Genomic DNA, 19,190 nt, shown 5'->3' on the forward strand with positions numbered 1-19,190 from the left:
AAACCTCAGGGGCATTTCATGAAAAATTCGATAATTAATATATTTGGATCGCGATTCCTCAAAAAAATTTATTTAAACAAGATAAATTAATTTTATTTATATTGTTTTAACTTTTATTAAAATTCTGATATTGGGAAATGCGAAAATTTTAAAGTCCCAATGAAAAAGTGTGAGAGATTAAATGACCAAATGAATTTAATTGGTTAAAATAATAATGGGACACTAATTTTGATAGAATACTAAGTTATTTATGTGATAATATAAATACAAATTCTTATTTACATGAGGTGTACGATAAATATTGTACACCGAAGTTAAAGTTGACGTAAAATGCTTAAAAGTAACCATTATATAGGTAAAAGTTATCTACTTTTTAGTAATAAAAATTTTCATTTTAATAAAAAATATTTATTCAAAATCACTAATAATGTATAAAATTAATCATTTAACACTTTAAAATGTTTATCTATTAACTTTTTTTGTAATAGTATAAAAGTTAGAGAAAACTGAGTAAAAGTTAGAGAAAACTAGATTAAAGTTATGTTGGTGTACAATAAATTTATTGTACAACTTGTGCACGCAAGACCTTTTGTAATATAAAAGGAAATGTAAAAAACATTTTGAAATACCAAAAAAAGAAAACGTAAAAAAAAAAAGACGGAGGGAGTTAGGATGCAGACAAATGATTATGTCATGGCATTTTCAAGTTTCGACGAATCACGAAGAAGTCTCGTGCTTTGATTCAGTTTGCTCATGCAAATTACTTGACGTCCTACGTAAACACTAAACAACCCTTATTTTTAAAATTAGAATAATGTTTAATTAGGACTTTTACGAATTACGGAGTACTACGTTGTTTTTAGGTTAATTTTGATTATGAGTACACTCAGTGGCGAATTTAGAAATTGTACTAAGTGGGGTCACTATTACAAAATTACTGAGAAATTAACTAAATTAGGTACTTTTTAATACAAATTAGTCGAAAATTAACTAAAATTATGCAAAAAAATTTGGCCAAGTGGGGTCAAGTGACCCCACTTCCTATACACTAGATCCGCCAATGAGTACACTGTACACATATTCGGAATTATTATTCATTGTAATTAATTCGATCATCTATCTCTACTCTTTAGTGATATGGATTGGAGTACTAAGCATATATACTCATATAGGATAATAGGATGGGAGAATAGAAAATTTTGAAATTCATTCTCGTAATTCACTCGGTTTTTATTGTTTAAGAGGATCAAATGCAAATCTGTTTGCCATTCTTCTTTCTTTTTTGGTGTGAATGCGTCACAACTCACAAGGACAATACAGATTATTAATGTTGGAATGGGATTCGAACAGTGGCGGACCCAGAAATTTAGAAATGGGGTCTAAAATTTTACCTTTTTTTTTGGTCTTTGCTTATGCAATCCTTTTATTTTCCCCCTTTTGTTAAAGGGGAAATAGTCAAATAGGGAACATTAGGTAGTAAATTTTATTTAATAACCATAATAAAATCATGCAGTGAAGATTTAAGAATTTGTGTGTGGGCTTAACAACAATAGAAATTAATATATTAGTCTAACAATAATTTACAACGATTCATCTCAAAGAAAAAAAAAATATTACAAGTGTATACAACGAGTTTTTATATGTTAAAAGAAATTTAATTTATTACAATTATATTGCCAAATGGCAAGTAGGAAAATGAATGACAAAACTACACTATTTTTTAAAAGAGTTGCATCTTTTTAATGTTTATAGGGCATATTGTTGTCAAATAATTAATTAGACCCCTAAAAAATTTAATGAAATTAAACAATTATAAAATATAAAACACAATACTAACATCTTATTACAAGAAAACAAAAACAAAAAGAGAGCAAGAAAGAAATCATGAAGACGTCAAACAATGCTAAAGGAAAAAAAAATAAAGACATACTTTAGAATGTAAGAAACCTTGAAAATGAATGGTCATAGGTACAAAAAAAAATTTGAAATAGTTTTGAAGAATGCGGGTTGTCAGGTCAAGGATCGAACTCAACACCTCCGCATTCACAAAGTAGTATCTGCAAGTACATTTACCATTGAGCTACACCAATACATCATGGTTTTAAATGGACATTAAATAGATACTAATATACAGTTTTTCAGATTTTATTAATTCTTTTTCTGGAAAAATGGGGATCCCTTTGGCCCCCTCAAAGTACATGTAGGTCCGCCCCTTGATTCGAACATGTGACCTATCATACACAAGTTCCTATCTTGACTATTAGATCAAGACATCATTAAGAAATATTTGACATACTTTAAAGTTTAAATGATATGAAGTGCTCGTTAAAAAAAAGAATTGATATAATTCATTATCATCCTAAATTTGTATCTTTTTATTTTTGAGGGTTCTTGCTAAACTAATTACTCCCTCCGTCCCGGAATACTCGACCCGGTTTGACCGGCACAGAGTTTGAGGGACTTGAATTGACTTATTTAATTTAATAGGTAGTAGTTGATAGTGGGGTATTATTTTAATGTAGTTAGTGGGAAATGTGTAAAGGGGTGGGGTTGGGGGAGAGTAGGGGTTGAATTTTTAATTATTTTTTGTATGGAGTAAGGGATAGGTGGGTTAATAGGGGTGGAGTGAGAAATAATATAATATTGTTAGAATATTTCCATTTTTAGAAACAGGTCAAGTATTAAGGGACGGCACGATAAGGAAAACAGGTCAAGTATTCCGGGACGGAGGGAGTATAAGAGTACTGAGCACATTGGTTATTGACTCGAACAATTTGTAATACTGTAGAATACTGAAGACTTAAAAATGTTTTTTCTTTTTTTTGTCATGTTTACAAAGTTGTAAAATGTATTCCCGTTGACTCGTTGAGACATGTTCTTTGTTATACCAGGCCCAACTGAATGTTATGCTTCGGTGGTGTTGTTTTCAGCTGGTTTGAACTTAGAAGCTTTTACATGTACCAACGGCCCACTATAAGCACTTCAAAACAAGACAATGTCACACAAAAAAGGCTATTTTTTTGTACTAAGTATTTGATAGCCATAGCCCATAGGCCCATTAGATCTTAGTTGTTACAACAATACAACTTTAGTTTCCTAATCATATCCAAGTAACCCATATGTGATATGACATCCCAATATCCCATTCTTCAACATGCAAATTAACACTTCCTAAGTTCCTTTGTTTTAAATTGCCAAAAAAAAAAAAGTTCCTTTGTTCTTATTTATATAACACGATTGGCTTTTGGACACTATTCACACAAGCTCCTTTGACTTGATCTTGTGGTTTATACTTAAGAAAAAACATAGTCATGTGGAATCTTATTAGATTCGTTTTAATAAATATTTTTTAAATATCAAATTTTTATAATTTTTTCTTATCCAAAATTGAAGATATTAATGTTTGAAATTGTACATTGGCAAACGTGCCTAAAGAACGGAGGAAGTATTAGAAAGGCCTACGTGGACGCCCCAAACTCTTTCAAAAGTTAATTTATGTAATGCCTCATAGAGTCATAGGGTATAAAAGATGGTTTGATACCATTCATGACCTATTTGTCGGCCCACTAATACCCTGAAAACTTGTACTATGGTCGTTTTATAAATAGTTATATTTTCGATTAAGGCTCCGTTTGGTAGGGCGTAAAACGTTTTCATTACTCTCTCAAAGATGGAAAACTCTTTTCCTTTTGAAAGGGAGGGAAACCACTTTCCCTTCTTTCCTCCTTACATCCCTCTCCTTTCTTCCCCTCATTCTTCACCATTTTCTCCCATTTTCCTTTAAGTTACCAAACAAAGGAAAACTAGTTTGGAATTGTGTTTTCCCTCGAAAACTATTTTCCATGGAAAATCGTTTTACAATGAAAATATTTTACGCCTTACCAAACGGAGCCTAAGAGTCTCAAGAAAATGTCTCGATAATTGTGCCTAAAATAATAACGGAATAAACCAAGGGAACGAAGGAGTATTTGCATTACCGGCTTTCACTATGATATACTTCCTCCGTTCTTTTGTAAATGACACAATTATTTAGGCACGTTTGCCAATGCACGATTTCAAACATTAATATCTCTAATTGTGGATCGGAAAAAATTATAAAAAGTTGATATTAAAATAATATTTACTGATACGAATCTAATAAGACCCCACACGACTATGTTTTTTCTTATGTATAAACCACAAAAGGAAGTCAAAGGTGCTTATGTGAATAGTGTCTAAACCCCCATTGTGTCATGTAAATAAGAACAGAGGAAGTAGTAGAAATGAAAAGAAGAGAAGGAATTGAAGGGACTGGAGTAGATAGAAATAAAATTACCTTTTCAAATACTCAATTCATTAGTCAATTGAATTTTCTACAACTAATTTTGATGTTTTTGTTTAAGTCGCAGTATACAAGTATAAATTTATGGTCCTATTTTTTTAAAAAAGTAAAAATTGATGGGAAATCGAAGTTTCAAAATTTCTATACATTCCCTTCAATTCATTTCATCTAATTCAATCAAATTGGAAAAGTCTCTATATATTGGCCGGGAATACTTTCCAAACTCTAACTACTAGTGTGACTAAGGTTGATTTTTTAATATATCATACTTTTAGATGTAAGGACAAATCTCCGTGACTTCTAATCAGTAGCACTTGAAAATTGGTTTAGTAGTCGGGTGTTGATAAGTCCTATTATTTTCGGCTGTGGTATCTATACTAATATATTAAAAGGCGTTTATAAGAACGTATATGTGCCACGTAGATCCCTCCTTATTACGCCACATCACCACTACTAAGTATCATGACATGTAGTTGACAACCAAAAAGCATGTAGCAAGGATTGAACACTAGACCTCTTGAACTAAAAGTTACAATTCTTAGTTTCTTACCATATTAGCTAGCCGCAATGATGTTATATCTTTCTATTTAAATAATAAATACAACCTTTTTAAAATGAATAATAATGAATTAAAGGAAAAAACAAACAAAAGGGAATTAATTACTTAACTTATGAATGTACAATTCTTCTTTTCTCAACTAAAGCTTAAAAAATAAAAAAAAATAGGGTAATGGAGTGTAATTATGAGTGCGTGAAGAGGGAAACATTGACAAGAGTATAATAATCAACTAATCATGAAGAAGAGAACTCGACTTTGTTTTGATTTTCGGATATGGGAATGAAGTTTGTTGATCGGCCACTGATCTTGCATGGAAATCAGATAATAGCACCACATACGCACATATTTAAAATAAGTAAATCTCACTAAAAGTAAAACCCGGAGCAACGCCCGGACCACAAACTAGTTTGAATTTGAAAAATTGTAGACATGAAAGATTCCTACCAATTTTATTCGGAGTACCTAGTTTTATTACCACTAATAAATAGACATTGAATAAATCGAGAATTTGAAATTATTAGGGACTACAAATGGCAATACTTATAATTATATTTCATACTACATCCGTTTTAAAATGACGTTTACATTTTCTGTTTAAAATGTGTTGTTATTAGAATATATATATATATATATATGTAAAAACGCATCAACGATGTACGGAGTAGTTATAAAAAATAAAAATGCATGCATGCGTTATGGTCACGTATAGATGAGAGAGTGAACATATGTAGGCAATGACGTAAAGGATCGGAGGTTTTAGGTATACTAACTCGGCTCGCAGGCTGCTGATGGAGTTTGCAAATTGCATGTCCTAAAATTGACAAATTAAAAGTTGTTTCAATTCAGCTACTCAATGACTTGAATTTTTCCAGGTTAACCCGATTTATTCTTCTTTCATTAAAGAATTCTTTGTATTATGGTGGAAGCACGTGTGTTGAATTTCGACTACAATTTACTTTTTCTAATTTGCAATGCGAATTATTATAATTAGTCGATCACACCCACTTATAATTATTTTCAACTTAAATATTTCATTTTAATTAAACGTGCTTTTGATGTTGACAATTGCTTTGGATACTTACCAACAACTTCAACTTTCACCTTCACTAAGACGTACTAACAATTTCCCGATATGAATTTATTATTTATCTATAATATGAATTTATCGGTCTATTTGGTAACACATACATAGTACTACTTTCAATATAGTTAACTTTGTTACTAGTATGTAATACTTTTTCTGTGTGTAGAGAGAGCCATAAAGGGTAAGACAACCAATTAATGATGTAGACATGATTTAATCTTAGATACGTCTTGAGTACTACTCTTTAAGACTTTATCAACTAAGGTAGTTGACATCCACATTAATATAATACTTGGTTAATCGTAGCTTACATATGAGATTATCAGTCAATTTAATACTAAAATAACATGTTCTCACAATATAAATTAATTGTCGAGAAGTTTGGTCTCCACTTCAAACATTCTCACTTTTAATTACTAGTTGTTGGATCGTGCGCTAGCGCGCACGATCCCTCAAGGTATACAAAATTATTTTTGTAAAAATGTTACTTAAAAGCTAGGAACTTACAATTTATGGTAAATGCTAGAAATGATATGTTAAAGTTAGATGTTGGATTTACATGTAACAGGAAATAGAAACCATATGCGTTTTAATTGATAGTTCGAAGGTACAATATATAGGAAATTATACCCAAAGAAAACAATACATTTTGTATAGCAATGGAAGGGTGAAACCGTAAATGCTCTATTGTTAAGAATAAGACAAAATAAAACAAAGAAGGAAATGAAGGGCATGTAAGTAAATGCACTATTGGGTGAATGGTAATCAAAGTATGAAGCTTTGTAAGTGTTAGGATTTGAAGCATGCATGAACCACGAGCATTTAAAACTATGGAGTACTATTCTACATTCTACCTTTAAAGGTTAGTATAAATAAAATAAAGTTCAACAATGTAAGCCAGGAAGAAGAAAGTTTTTTTAATGTTCAATATTGGCTAATGCACAACTTTGGCCATTTATGTTATTAATTGTCCACTCCGTTCAACGTTATTATATTTCTCTTCACGTATAAAGAAAATGATGGTTAAAGTGAAGTATTAGAGGGTCCTAGCTAGTTAATAGACTCTAAGGGTACATTATATTCACCTGGTTTCACTTACTTTTTCCTGAACGTATATAAACATATTGAAATTTATTAAAACCTATTTTAGTTATAAATTATATTGCTCAATCATTATTTTCCTAAACGTAACTGAATTTGTTTTAAAATTATTTTTCCTGAAATAAGTAAACAAGACAGAACCTAATTAAGGTGCAGGAAGTATTATTCCAACGCAACTCATGTAATGTTACTCCCTCCGTCCCTTAATACTCGCACCGGTTTGACCGGTGCGGAGTTTAAGACACTTGAATTGATTTATTAATTTAATGTGTGTTAGTTAATAATAGGGTATTTTTTAATATAGTTAATGGGAAATGTGTAAGGGGTGGGGAGTGGTGAGTTGGGGGTGTGAATTTTTAAATGATTTTTTGTAGGGAGTAGAGGTGTAGGTAGGTAAGTAGGTAAGTGTGAGAAATAATATAATATTGGTAAAATTTTCCATTTATAGAAGCGGTGCAAGTATTAAGGGACGGCCTGAAAAGGAAAGCGGTGCAAATATTAAGGAACGGAGGGAGTATTAGGAAGTGATTCAAAAAAGAAGCTAGGTGTGAAGAACAAGGACTTACTCCCTCCGTCCCGGAATACTCGACCCGGTTTGACCGGCACAGAGTTTAAGGAACTTGAATTGACTTATTTAATTTAATAGGTAGTAGTTGATAGTGGGGTATTATTTTAATGTAGTTAGTGGGAGGTTGGTTAAGAGGTGGGGTTGGGGGAGAGTAGGGGTTGAATTTTTAATTATTTTTTGTATGGAGTAGGGGTAGGTGGGTTGGGTGGAGTGAGAAATAATATAATATTATTAGAATATTTCCATTTTTAGAAACAGGTCAAGTATTAAGGAACGGCCCGATAAGAAAAACAGGTCAAATATTTCGGGACGGAGGGAGTATTAATATGATATATATGGAATAATGGAGTACTAGTCCGTATAGGACAAGCTTAAAGGGGATAATAGTGTTGAAATTAGGTGAATCATAGTAGTCCCTTGACGACCAAACGAAGAAAATGACAGAGAAAAACAAGCAAGAACTGTAAATGTTTGTTGACTGATATATGATATACGAAGTATGATATATGATGTGGACTAAACTTTATTTATTAATACGGAGAAATGGTTGTTCACTGCATCTAATTTCTTCAATCCCGTGGCGGTGCTTTTTTTTCTTTTTATGCTCCAATTGTCGATGTCGGCTCACCAATCACCCTTCACCACCCCTGTCTTACCGCCTTCATTATTGTTAAGATCTGACCTATAAAACATGATATTATAAGCGTATCAAATAAATAAAATAAGAGACATTTAATTACGGAGTACTTTATGTTGGAAATAATGCGTTGTAACCATGGAAATTTACAATAAAATAATAGTGAAGATCTCAAAAGCTGTGACGGGTTACAAGGTTCTCAGTGACGATTGCTCCCCAAGGGTAACACAACTACCTTCCAACTTTGTACCCCGATTGGAATGCATCTCTATTTGACGATAATGACAGAGATAATATTTTTTAGGGTTTTTTCGTTTCTCTGTTTGTATCTGAGTTTGTTTATTGGAATAAGTAAAGGAGTATTTATAAGGAATCCGGTATAAACCGCAACTCCCAAACAATACTCCAAAAACAATAACCCACGACAAACACTGAAACGGGCTCACAAGCATTATCACATTAAAAGGTCCGTATTAGATTATAGTTACCTAACACTTTATAATGCTAATGGGGTAGCTACACCTTTCCACTTAACTCCAACCAGAATAATGTTTTTTTCATTTTATCATGGACTATTCCTTTTCTTCATATTTACGAGTATTCATCTTCATACCAAATGAACTAAAACAACATGCATGTTTTAATCTCCCTTAATATACAAGTTTGACCAGGAAAATAAGTTTAGTCTCGTACTCAAGATTACCTGAACCAACACATAATCAAATAGCACAATATTTGAGCCAACTCAACTCAACTCAACCTAACCCATTTCCACTTAAATAATATCAAAAGGTCTTGCGCGCACAAGGTGTACAATAAATTTATTGTACACCAAGATAACTTTAACCATCTTTTTTTGTAACTTTAACCTAGTTTTGATTAACTTTATATTAGTAAAAAAAATTGATAAATAATTATTTTAATTGGTTAAATTATTAATTTTATACATTATTAGTGATTTTGAAGAAATAAGTTTTACTAAAATAAATTTTTTTATCACTTAACTTTTACATATATAAGCTTAACTTTTAAGCATTTTGAGTTAACTTTTAAGCATTTTGAGTTAACTTTTACTCCGGTGTATAATATTTATTGTACACCCATTATAAATAAGAATTTGTAAAATCATATTTGAGAGATTTGTAGGTGTATCTATATTGTAAAGGCATGACATATTTATCAAAACTAGTTGTTGGAACGTGCGCTAGCGCGCACGTTCCCCCAAGATATAAAAAATTATCTCCTGAAACTCTATGCAAATCACAAGCCTAATTAATCATAAGCATGAATACATTATTCCGTAGATGATAAGAAACGCAACTAATTACTTGATGTAGGTTACATATATATATATAAATCCCTCAAATACAAGTTCATCAGGGTAGTGCAAACGTTCTTTATTGTAAACTCCATGAAAATAGTCAACAAGTTTAGGAGTGTGTTTTAAGCACTAAAGCACACTGTTCATAAAACATGTATTTCCGAGACTTTGCAATCCACTCAAGCCCGGAGAACCTGATTCGACTGGACTACTACTAAAAGTTAAAGAATTAGTCCTAGGGAAACAGTAACTATTTCCAGTACTACCATTCATTGTCGTGGATGCACTGGAAGAGGAACCTGCAACATTAGCCATCTCGGAGAACTTGTCTCTCTTCCCATCCCTGGACTTGGAGAATCTGACAACCCATAAATTTGTAATTCCAGAAGTATCTGTGCAAGATAACCAAAAACAAAATTTTAAAAAGGCAGACAGGGCAAACAATGAACAAATACCTTTGGGCAAATTTGTTTTCATCAATCGAATAATAGGACACAGACTTTTCTTCTTAATACTCTTTTTTTATTCTCTCGTATCTTACAACTTCCCCTCTCAATGAAGGGTCATTTGTATGAGAAATTATAAAATGACAAAAGCCCTAATACACTCCTGCCAGCTGTGAGAATACCGAAATACCAAAATATTTCCCCTGATCCCTTTTTTGGCTAACTCAGTCCCAAAACTAAACAAAGGGCAATCAAATTCTACCTAACTGAACTCATTTGAAACCCGTCCAAACAATGAGGATCAGTGTTTAAAAATTAGCGATTAAAAAGGAGACATGAGGATTTGGAGCAAACGACGCAAGATGGTCCCGTCAACACATTTAGTTTCTAAAGCATGTTACTGACTTTTTAAGGTGAAAGATGTGATGAGAAAATATCAATTCGCATAAGCTTGAACGAGCTAACCACATTAGGTCACCAAGCATATCACAACTTGCCAACTTATCGGTCCAAAATGTATCACAGCTCACAAATGACTTTACATGCAGCATATGATCTCTTCCACCTGACATAAGTCCCTTCCTTTCTGTTTTCAGAAGTTCCTTTCATACAGTGGTTATTGAACATTTCTCCTGTTATTTACTTCAGTGTGGAAATACACAATTCGGGGAAGGTTTGATAGGGTTAGCTTGCTGAGATATGAGTAAGACATAAGTTCCAACAGATTTCTTACGGGGTCCCCTTTAAAAAAGAAGTTTTCATCATATGTGATGAAAATCTAAAAAGATAATGAAAGAATGGAAGCCTACAATAAAAGAATCTAATAAATGCAATTGAGGTCTCAAGTCCAGGCAAGCATTTACCGTAGTCAAGTAGTTCAAAAGTACAAATTATCAACAATTTACCTCCTGATCAGATTGACGATGAATATCCTTTGGAGGTGAGTTGCAGTCATTCACAAAAAAATGACTTGTCCTTCCAAAGAAGTCTCATATGTGCAACTATAACAGTGGGAGTAATCAGAAACAACTTCATTGTCCTGAGAAAAGATGAACCAGTTCAATAAGATTCTTTCCAACTCAGCCTCAGTATTGAATATTTTGCAAGCTCGTCTGAAGAGTTCTGCAGCATTATCCCTAATTAGATCCTACTACCTCCTAAATCTACAATTCATAATGTAATGAAAAAATAATCTTGAGAAACGAAAATAAAATCCCTAATTACCAAGGTACGACTATAATACAGGGGCATAATTTAGGTGAAATAAATGGATATGATTTTATCAATTTTTAAGATATGATAACCTATTAATTAATTTTATCATTTGCAAACTTCATGAACAGTTCCAATTCCAAGATTAAATTAAAACAAATTGTATGAAGCTTTATAAGTGTTAGGATAGGATATTGTTTATAAGTGTGATATTGTTTTATAGGATATTGCTTTATAGGATATTGTTTAAAACAAATTAAAACTAAAGTATGAAGCTTTATAAGTGTTAGGATAGGATACGCCGATGAGTTGTGACGTGATAATTTTATAAACCAATTAAAAAGTTAAACGATCAGCTAAAAAAGACCTTGGAAACAAAAAAACATAGTAGATCAAAAGAAAAGCAGCAGCAACCACACATAAAAAAACGGCTAGGACAGCGCTGCAAATCAAACAATGATGTCGCCCACCTCACAACATAAAATCGCACCTCACTTTTGTCCTTCAGAACATTTTTAAAAGAATTTATTTCAGGAAAAGGGATTAAAAAACGACAAGGTGATGAACAAACAGTAGATAGAAGCACAAACAAAATAATATATATTACCACTTGGGAATTATCAAGCAAGAGTTTCTCCAAAGCTTTTAATATGATTAATGATGTGATGTTCACAGTTATTATTCAGAGGTAAGAGCAAGAGAAAGGAATACTGAGCCCAGAAACAAGTATTATAGGAAATCCTATTTCAAAGGAGTTCCACTGAACAAAGAAAAAGCAATGAAGTTTACCAGCACAGTCGAAAAATCCAACCGACATATACAAGTCGTTAACAATCACAAGTGAGGGGTACTGACAAGAAAGAAAGCCTCCACACCTCCCTTTAAAAAATGAAAGTATCGACAATCAGGATAACTAAGAATGCACGGAAGAAACATGTGGAAGAGAAATAAAACAACAAATTAACATCAAAGTAATGTTAATATCCTTAGAGGTTAGAGCTAGGAATACAGGCAGAACAAATATTACCTTAGAAGCAGTAGCCAGGGAACTTGTAGCCTCTTGAATAACTAAACGGAGAAATTGAGACTCGATCAGACTTCATAGCATCAAAAAGTCGAACGAACATGTCTATCTTATCCCTGAAAGAAGCAGTTATGATCAGAAAGCTTTCCACAAGAGAATTAAGATGGTACCAAGGGAATTGCGCAATGGAGGATTGTCCTCAGTGATTACCTGAAAAACGTAGGCATACGCTGCGCAAGAATTCCAATTGCTTGATAAGCAAATGTCCTGGTCTCCCGAGATATAGTATCTGAACAAACGCATCAGTAAGTATGCAAAGACTATGTCTCTGTTAAACAAAGGTTAAGCATTACAAAGTTAACAAACTATACAAATATTAAAAACCTAGCGAAGAATAGCACAGAGAACTTTTTTTTTGCAATATACCTGCTTCCCGATTGTTAGTCAATGAGTGGACCCATAAGCTTTAGTTGATCCATTCTTGCCTAAAAAAGGATAGGAGCGTGAAAGAATAAATAAGTGCAATAAAGAAACCACTCATAAATGGACTGTGTTATAGTCATTCGGTTATTAGACGGTACGCAAATCATAAAAAAGTTACGTGAGTGGAAATGAGTATTTAGACATTCAGAGATATCAGCTGATTTGGGAGGAAATGAGTAACGAGCACACGTTATCTAATAAACAAACTCAAAACCAGGACAGATATTACTCCCATAAACAAATTGATAGTAGAGCCACCAAGAGAAAAATACGTGAGTGGAAGGAGACCACTATTATTTGAATAGAATAAGAGTCAATTTCTTTCTATGCGGCAATGGGTCCTGACATCTGTAAGTTGTACCTAACTAACAAGCTAATGTATAACAAAATAAATCATATTAAGAATTGAGGTTAGTTGTTAGACAACAAATTATCACCTATAATCTCATGCACATGCGCAACCATCAAGACTCAAAGTTTACTCTATCTGCATTGGCTCTCATAACCTGCAAAAAGAAAGAAGGAAAAGGAGATGAACCTGGAGTTATTTCTCGATAACACACAGTAATCCATACAACAGAGTCTAAGAGCATTTACCACATCAAGGACTAATTATACTTTGGTTATGCTCGTACTATACAAATTAAGACCTAAGATCATATGAGTTTAGTAAATGTATAATTAATTCATTAGAATATCTCCTCTTAAATATAAATATTCATATATACCAACCTGATTACTTTGTTTTCTTGTGGTTCGGGAAGAGAAATCTGTATGAGTTTGAATAATACATATTTCAATATTCAGGCAGGAAGTTGCATTAGAGCAGAGCAATAGAAATAGAAGAAGAAGAAGAAGAAGAAGAAAAACTGGAAAATGATATTCAAGAATTTAATACTGATATAATCAAAATCTAACCTCGCCAACATCGATTGGGACGAGCAGATGGTATGAGGAGGAAACACCATCGATATCTGCTGCAATTCATTAAAAGAATGAAGTTACGAATTCTTAGAACAATTATAGAAATTTCCAAATCAACTATTCAAATCAACTAACAAGAAATTCAATTGTAAGAAATAAGAATGAACTACTCCACTAATCAAAGAACATCATCACTTCATCAGACTCCCTAAATTCAATAATGTTCAGTAAAATCATTATCAATGAATTCACTGAAGTTCAATAGAATCAAATCATCATCAAGACTGACATTTACAGTAGGAACAGTGTAAATTGAACAAAAGTTATTGGAAAAAGCAGGAATAATTAAAACACAATAACACCTACTCAAATTCTATCAGATTCCAGGAGAAGAAAGGAAAATCAAAAAATTCACTTTGCATTGTTAAAACCAGTCAGGCATTGTTAAAAAAATTTTGAATTTTTTATTTGCATTGTTAAAAATTCTCCTTCCACTCACGTATAATGTAAAATATGAATACAGTGTCGAGACAAAACAAAATAAATTCCACCTCATAGATGATTAGCTTATCATTATGACTGATAAAGTAGGAACGACAATTGCACCTGAGATTGTTTTAATCTGTTCCCCAGCTCTGCCCCACATTTTCCCGGACTCTTCATTGTACTGTCTTGTTTACTGCTCCTCCCCTCCCCCTCTTTGTTTGCATGTTTTCGAATTTCCTTTATTTCGTCCACATACTTGCTCCAACAACTTGCAAACATATGAATTCCACATGCTAGTAAGCATGAACCTGTGAATCCCCTTTCAATAATCTTTGGAATTCATGGTTTCTGATTTTCTTGAGATCTTTCTAAATACTCTAATTTCTCCGAGTTTTCAAACGTTCATGCTTACACAAATTAGGAAAACGTAACGATAAATTGTTTCTATAGCTACCCGCCTACCTCTCATTTCTCCCTCACCTCCCACTTCCTCTCCAACTCCATATCCCTGTCCTAACCTCTTTTGCCATTTATAATTCATACATTTTATGAAGATACTTAACAATTCTGACTAAGGACATAAAATTATAAAACCTCACTAAGAATACACAAAACTTAACTTTTCGCGCTAGTTTAATGGAGCAAGATCAAAGTTTAGAGAAATTACGAAAACCAAATAACCGGAGCATCTCAAACGATTTTTTTTATATAGAAGCATGAAAAACTAACCCCTTCTGACTATATACAACAGCAGTGGTCATTGACGTTGCTTCTTGTCTGTTTTCACTCGACGAGGAGAAAGAATATGGCTTAGTATGATTGCATTGTCGACTTTCTTCATTGCAAGCCTGATAGTACAAGGGACCACTTGCCTTCCACCATCTTCATACTCTGAAATACAAGCCCAGTAACAATCAAACACAAACTAACTATAAAAGTAAAAACAACAACAGCAAAAACCAATACATGAAGCTTTGTACCAATTTCAACCAAAAACAAAAAACTAAGGTTGAGAAATTAGATTAAAAAAAGGGACGTAGAGATCTCATAATGAAAAGGGGTACCTCTTGAGATTATCAGATGTCTTCTAAATTGAAATGGGCGCCTTCATTTTTCTTCCTTCATGCGCGTAATAACTCCTTCATTTGCCTTTTTTCATAGATGTAATATGGCTCTCACGCTCTCACCTCGTCTCGCATTCTTAACTTTTCTTTCCTTTGAAAATCACTGCATAAAAATCCCACAGCATAACAAGATTAGAAGATAACAGATCACATTACCCAACAAGATACTCCCAAAAACCCTTTATAAGCAACTACACACAAGTAAATGATGATAGCTACAAATACATATGCATCTAAGTATCTAACCATACGAAAAATAACCAAATTTGTAAGATCATATTTTTTTTTAGATTGGGAACTGATCAACAACACACCCTAAATGTCAGTTTAATAAAGACATATTTTCCCCTGGACAAAACTCCAACAATAAAATCAGTTCTACTTTATCGGCAACCAATGAATTAATAAATAAGGAGAAAATATATATAAAAAAATGTAGGACTTGATCACATTTAGAAATCAGAACTAACAACAAACTATACTAAAAAAGAAGCAAACTGTTGCTGTAAATATATCTTATTTCTCAGATTTATTCAGTAAATCCAAATTGAAATATGAAGTTCTTATTTGCAACCTTGAATGTTTTTGCAAAATATAAAACATATCCCACTGTTAATAGTTCAGTTCAACGCAATAAGATCTATTGGTCGAGAAACATAGTTTTTCCATCCAACTGTTTCTGACCATAATCAATGCACATGAACTGTATCATTTGAGAAAGTAGCAAGTCGCTAGGGTTCTTTGAGAAACTCAAACTGTATCATACCTCTTTGTCTCTCTCTAACCACATGGAATATAGGTAGTTGTTTCTCTAACGACTTATCATAAGATTTAAAACATAATTCCGTAGTTATATTGTCTTGCAAGCTCCAAGAAACCTACATATCATTTAATGATACCCTATAGTGTTCCCTCTTGAAGTGCAAGAATTGATCGGTCATATGAATGAGAAAATATAGGAATCAAACACAAATCATAAGATCACTAAGATTGCTTGAAATTCGAATGAGAACCAATAAACAAAACAGGGAGATTGGGGAGATTTGAAGGGTTAAGGGAAATTTAACGTGTACTCAAACTGCTCAGGGTTCGATTAGATTCCATATCACGTCCATTCCAATGATTTTACTGATTAACAAAACAGAGTAAGCCTTCTTTATGAATCTGGATCACATTCTAACTCACACACAAGTACTGCTAACACAAACGTTTTCTATCAAACCTAGAGCAACTAATTTCCTTTCGAACCCTTCAACTGCTTGTGAAAATAGGAATAAGTCAATCTGAAAGGCCTAAAGAATCCTAAGGACAAATTAGATGAACTCATGTTTGCAGTGAAAAGGTCTGTGCGTATTACATTTTAGAATAAACAACACTTCTTCAAAGCCATATTAATAACGTCAATGAAAACAATTGAAACGTTAAAAGGGCCACCTTAGAAGTTGCTTTGTTTTTCGTATTTTGTGTTTTCTTACGTATGCTTTTACCCAATATTAATGACAAAGAATCTAAGAAAATTAGAATTTCTTAACTCTTTATATAGCTTCCAAAATTTTACAAACCAATAAAGGTAGTAAGCATTACATAACTTCCAAAACACCAAGAATCGCATTACCTTCTTACTGGAATGATATAAAACCTCGCCAAACACGCATATCTTGCATACCACACCTACAATTCCTCTATAATAACCTAGCCTCCGTTATTGATCCCATATTACAAAGCATATCACTATAGAAAGGTTAATATTTCATAGCATATCATTATAGAAAATCCAGTTAGAATCCTAGACATGTCTTGTGGTTTCTAACTTTCTATGATATGTCAAACAAAACTCGAACATTCAAGCTAGACCTCAAAAACAAAACCCATATCAGAAATCCGACGTAAACCTGAACAAAAGCATGAGCATGGTAACATCCAATTACTTTTCACTTCAGGACTGTATACATTCAGAGAAACAAAATAAAATGAAAACAAAATTAAAGATATAATCCAAATAAAATTTCTCAGGTTACAAATTCTAGAATTGAAATGTCACAACAAACTTAAAATTCGGAAAAAAAAAATGAAGAGTAGTAACCGAAGCAATACATGGAAAAACCGTTGGTTTCAGAATTGCAAGATTATCCATCTCCTACCCATCCGACGGAAATTAACAACTAAAATGAAAAATAGAACAGGCAATTGAAAATTAAAGATGAAGAAAATTGAAGAAAATTGTGAGAAATTAGGCAAACCTGGGGAAATCAGGTGTTTGATTTCCAACGAGGAGTAGTTGGTGAGTTGCTGAAGAATTCGACTCCATTTTTTAAAAAGAAAATTTCATAGATCAGTCTTTAAACATAAAGGAATCCAAATATTCATTCATTTGACCCTCCTCTTTCCACCTATGAGCAAAGTAATTTTGTTGCACTAATCTCTCCATTAACGCAACCTATTCAAATTAAAATGATCCGATTCAGTCATAAATTAACAAATTCATACAACAAAATCGACAAATCGATCAATTTGCCAATTCAATTAAAATTCACCCTAATTCAACAATTACAAGCAAAAAAAAGAACCCTAATTTAACAAAACCGGAGAAAAGAGAATCATACCAGGGAGAAACAAGATGAAGTGAAGTGAGGAGATTCGGAAGGAGTGCAGTGAGTAAGAAAAGCTCACTCGCCATTGTTAGGAGTGTAGTGATAGAGAGCATCCGCATGAAGAGAGGAAAGAGAAAAGGTGAAACACAGAAACGAAGAGGAAATAAGCTAGGAGGCAGTGAGTGAGATGGATGTCCTCGCTGAACAATGAAGGAGAGAGAAAGAAGTTGGGAGGGGAGATAGAAAATGGGAGCGGAGGAGCTAGGGCTTGGAACCAGGGTTGAAAGAAAGAAGAAGAGAATCAGTGAAGAGGGAGAAGGGAAGTAATAAGCGTGGATTCTGGAGAGAGCAGGTGGCAAGATTTGGGAAGAAAGGTAAATAGGTAGTAAAGGATAGAGGTGGGGGTAAAATGGTCAGAGTACTATTGCTGCAATAGTAACATCAACTTTGCTCTTTTTAAAGTGTTAGGATATAGGTAATAAATAAAATACTACTCAAAGTATGTACTAAATATAATTGTACAAAATACAACATATAACGTATAAAAAAACAAAAAAAATTGTATTATCAGATTTTTTTTTTTTGTGATAAAATTCTACTCATATTCGGAGGCGTTGGTTGAAAAGAAAATGGTTGAATGGGTTAATTACTTAATTTGTGTCAAAATGTGAAATTGACGCATAGGTGATTCATCATATGGGTACAAACATTGAATTATATTTCTATGTGCCAATAAGAAGAAAGGGCCGGGGTTGACTTTTTATTATTTCAATTGGCTAATTTTATTTAATTATTCAAATGGCTGACTTTTTATAATAATTCAAATGGATGACTTATTTAATTAGTCAAAATGGCTGACTTTTAATACTCGGTAGGATAAAATGTCAATAAGAAAAGATTTACCAATAATATAATGGACTGCAAATTAAGATCAATAATAAAAAGTCAAAATGGACCTTTTCATGGATTACTCTTCTTGGTAGAGACTAGCTAGAGAATGATGATGATTGATGATGGGCAATCCGTGGACTATGGACCATGGTGCACATAGAGCATGGTGCACCATGTGTACCAAAAGAACACATGTGCATAAACAAAAGAACAAGATACTACGACAAAAGAACATGCAATAAAATGTTTTACATGTTTGTTATAAAAAATCACAATTTATTAAAAATATAAAAAAAATATATGTCAATGTTCTTTTTACGTAACCAGATGTTCTTTTAATTATATACTAATGTTCTTAAGGTGCACCATACTCTATGTGCACCATGGTCCACCTTCTAAATTGCAGATGATGGGTGTT

Source organism: Spinacia oleracea, chromosome 4 (genome assembly GCF_020520425.1).
Source record: "Spinacia oleracea cultivar Varoflay chromosome 4, BTI_SOV_V1, whole genome shotgun sequence".
Taxonomy (NCBI): Eukaryota; Viridiplantae; Streptophyta; class Magnoliopsida; order Caryophyllales; family Amaranthaceae; genus Spinacia; species Spinacia oleracea.